This window comes from Carcharodon carcharias, chromosome 11 (assembly GCF_017639515.1).
Source record: "Carcharodon carcharias isolate sCarCar2 chromosome 11, sCarCar2.pri, whole genome shotgun sequence".
Taxonomy (NCBI): Eukaryota; Metazoa; Chordata; class Chondrichthyes; order Lamniformes; family Lamnidae; genus Carcharodon; species Carcharodon carcharias.
The window spans coordinates 22,841,543-22,845,841 of NC_054477.1; the positions used below are offsets into that span (position 1 = coordinate 22,841,543).

The 4,299-nt window shown below is 47.6% G+C and overlaps 1 non-coding gene across 1 annotated transcript; it reads right to left on the minus strand.

Annotated features, from left to right (window-relative positions):
- Positions 1-3,583: 3,583 nt before the first annotated feature.
- Positions 3,584-3,696, minus strand: LOC121284535. The gene has a single exon (XR_005944502.1). It is a non-coding gene; the product is annotated as a U5 spliceosomal RNA (small nuclear RNA).
- Positions 3,697-4,299: the final 603 nt, after the last annotated feature.

Consider the following 4,299-nt stretch of genomic DNA (forward strand, 5'->3'; position numbering starts at 1 on the left):
TCCATTGTTATTTTAAAATCCTGAGATTGAGAGATTTTTATTAACCGAAGTTAATCAGGAATACAACTAATAGGCAGGTGGATGGAGTGAGGTCACAGATCATCAGCCATGGCTCTCCACTGAGTGTTAGAATGGGCTCAAGGACGTAGTGAATCAACAAATAAAATAAAATAACAACAGAAGAGAGACTAGCAAACATATTTCATAATGTGAAATTGTGACTGCCTGAAAGCCATGTGGTATACAAATAAACTGTACGGCATAGCAACTCAAAACAGCAGAGCATTCCACCTCGAGGTATATTGCCTGTAATGGATGACTACAATTATGCTTCTTATTTCCAGTGATGGAATTGTATTTTCGCAGAGACAATCAGAACTGCAACATTGTTCTGGTGGAAGAGGCTGCACAAAGAGTAAACAGCATTTTAGGAAACATAGGAACAAGGAACTTGTTTTGACCTTGATCAGGCAAAGGGTCGCTCCTGGCAAATTAACTTGCCCTTTCTCTTCTATATACCGACTGGCCCGCTGTGTGCTTCCAATATTTCCTTTTGTTTATCTTAGTGCTGGTATTTAGAGATTTTCTTTTTAACTTGAATAGTGAGAACCTATTTTTTATTTCAATTAGCTGTGAAAGACTTTGGGATGTCCTGAGAATGCAGATGAAGCTATGTAAATACATATTATTTCTACTTTCTAAGTATGCCAATGATTAAGCATTGTAAAAAGAACTCTGTTGCTTTGTGTTACATCTGATTTTTTTACTACTGGGTTCATGATTTTGTTACATATAACATGCAGAGGCGATATCTCCTCCCTCCACAACCACCATAGAAAAGTGGTTTAAAAATTTATCCTGTTTATACAGTGCTGCTGAGCCTCTTCTGCCAAATTGATGTTTACTGAGAGTTAAAAATTGGCCAGGATACAATGGAGTATTCCCATGCTCTCCTTCAAAACAGGGCCATGGGATCTTTTATATCCAGCTGAAAGGAAAGATGGGGCCCTTGGTTTAATGTTTTATTCAGAAGTATAGCACTCCCCTGACTTTGTGCTCATGTCTCTGGAGTTGACCTTGGACCCACAACCTTTTGACTCAGGAGACAAGAGTGTTACCAACTCAGCCCAGCTGATACCTGTCAGAGGAAAAGCCTATATAGGAAATTTGTCTTGCAGTTAGTACTAAAAAGAAATTGATTTTGTGGATCAGGTTAGTGATTATGTTTCAAAGTTGTGTATTTTTAATTATTTGTTCAGTTACACAAGAACTGCATGTACTGACCTGAGTGAAGAATGATGAATAAAGACAGTGTAAAGAAATTATTTGATCGACATCTTCTATTGGCTAATTGATTTTGATTGCTAATTCTTCACTAATGGTTTTCCTATCTGCTTCAAAGGCAGATTCCTTGTATATTGAGTGCTATTTCAGACAATTAGCAGAATGCAGTTAATTGCTAAAAAACAGAAAATGTTGGAAATACTCAGCAGGTCTGGCAGTATCTGAAACATCGGCTGGGATTTTCCAGTCCCACCCGTGGCAGGACCTGAAACAGGAGGGATGGAAGGTTTGGCAAAAAAGCAAAGGTCGGGACTAGAAAATCCCAGACATTGAGTGGAATTTTCCCAAATTTGCCCTAAGTGCGGTAGCGGGTGGGTAAAACACCCGCCGGCCGCGATGGCGGGTTTTCACACCGCATCACCCCAAAACCACCTCGTTATTTATGCACTCCCGGGAAACACATCATTTCTAATGGCGGGCGGGCCCTCATTCACCTGCCCGCCATCGCCCCATCGCTGCATCAGACCGGGCGACATGTTTAAAGTCAAGCCGCAAGTACAAGTACACATCTCAGTGCTTCCAGACCACCACTGCTGCACAGAAGACGTGGGCCTGAAACTGAAGACGACTGCAGCCCCCTGGTTTAATGACAGGTCTTGAGTGACTTTTGGATTCCAGGGAGGCCTACCAGGTTGTCCTGTATCCCCGCTCTGGCCGCAGGATGGGCAGCAATGTGACCAATGCGGCTTGGAAAGTGATAGCAGTGGTGGTCAGCACCAACACCCTTCAGAAGCGGACAGCCACCCAGTGCTGCAAGAGGATGAATGATCTCTTCCGTTCCGCCAGGGTAAGTCACTCTTTTCATCACTCTCAACTCACACACTCAAACCCAGCACACATTCACAAGGCCCTCACTCACTGCCAGTTCAAGGAACATCACCATTCATTCTCACACTCACCATCATTGTCTTCATCCTGCCCATAGCATCACTCAACATCCACACAGGCCAGGTATACTTGTCATCTGGCCTGGCAAATGTCCTGCTTACACTTTCTCCATCTCTATCTATGCAGCACAAACTGGCACACAAGATCGCAGACTGGTGGTAGAATGCCCAAAATCAAGGTCCTCATGGACTTTGAAAACAGAGCCATCCAGCTGGCCAGTGGGGATCTGGACCGGTCCTGTGCTGACGGTGAGGTCAGCGCTGCTCTACCAAGTGAGGATCCAGCAGTGCAACATCCATCAGGCGACCATACCATGAGTGATGTGTTCTCTTTCACTGGCCACTGCCATGCACTAATTATCTCCCCTTGCTTTCACAGGCACATGTGCCAAACAGCCAACAGAGTCCATGACTCAGAGTCTCCAATCAAGTCCTGAAGAAACCTCTGAAGAGGAATCTGGAGGCACCCTCCCTGAAGTCCCATCACAGCGCTCACCCACACCCTCCACCAGCGCAAAGACACACACCTTGGTGGGACCTAGCTTTAGAGTAGCCTCGGAATCACAATCTGGTGAGCACATCGCACTGTCTGATCCACTGCAGGCAGCATCAGGGTCTTCCCAGGCGTCCAGCACTTGGAGGACTGCTGAGGCCAGAACGTTGCTGATTCCAAGTCAGGCGACGAGCCTCTGGACTCGGTCATGTCACAGTTGCGGGAGCTGCAAGGGCAAGCTCGGGAACATCAGGAAGGGATGTCCGCTGCACTCCTCAGATTGCATGACATGGTGGAGGAGTCCGTCTGCCTTGAGGCTGAGGCGACAGCACCAGCATGCCAATGCCCTGAGGTCAACCCTGGTAGGATGGTGGACGCCATGGAGATCTGGGTCCAGGACTTCACTCCTGCACTGCTGTGTGGGCTCAATTCCATCGCTGATGCCAAAGTTGTCCTCCAACAATGTGTACGTGAGAGGGATGCCGGGCAGCTCAATCTCACTCCAGCTACCCTTTCTCCTCAAGGAGTCAGCCTGGGGTCCCTGGGCACCCATAGGGTGGAGGATCCGCAGGTGCACACTCCGGGCCCATCCATCCAGGTGACTCAGAGAGTGTTCAGTCCATCCGACTCCCCTCTTCCTGTGACCTCAGCAGCTCCAACTCCACAAACCAAGGAGGGAGCCACTGCCACACAGCAGGACCCTGAAAGCAGGCTGGGGCCCTCCAAGTCTTGGCCCTCCAGAGGACGCCCGCTAAAGTCAACACAGACACAATCAGCAGACTTCCTCCACCTCCACTGTGGATGTCCGGGGAGCAACAGGACGTAGTGGCAGGGGTTAGGGAAGTTAAGGAGAATTTTTTTCCCACCAGAGCAGGGCAACAAAAAATTAATTCAAACTCCGAATGCGCCTCTTCACGGAAATCTTTAGTAAAAGGCAAAAGGTTTATACAATCTGAAGGGAAACCAGAGAATTAATTCTTGGAGTCAACCAAATAAACTAAATTAACAAAATCAGGGACAAAATTAGGGAGACTACGAAACCAAAGACAAAAAAAACTTACAGGAAATTTACAAATATCAAACCAAAATGTGATTAAGGGGATTGATAAAGCACCCCAGACCCTGCGGTGCTCCCTGAGCACAGAGGGCCTCGATGGTGCCAGCAGATACCGCGTGCTCCCTCTCCAGGGACACCCGACTGCGAACGTAGCCATGGAAGAGGGGCAGACAGTCGGGTTGGACGACCCCCTCGATTGCTCATTGCCTGGACCTGTTAATAGCTAACTCAGCCACGCTCAGGAGCAGGTTCACAAGGAGGTCCTCCTCTCTCCCGGCCCCTCTCCGCACTGGATGAAAACCAGAGAATTGGTTGCACAGCCTGGGCACAGATGTTAATCACTTGTACATACTCTTCTCTATTGTCAATAAACTCCCAAGAATGTCCCCCTGCCTATGGCTCCTTGTTCTGATGAGCAGTGTTCTTGTCACTCAGATGTGAAATCTTTCTGCACAAGATAAAAGGCAGGTGTCTCAGTCCAGGGCCTCTTCCCTGTGCTCTGTGCCGCATTCAGACCA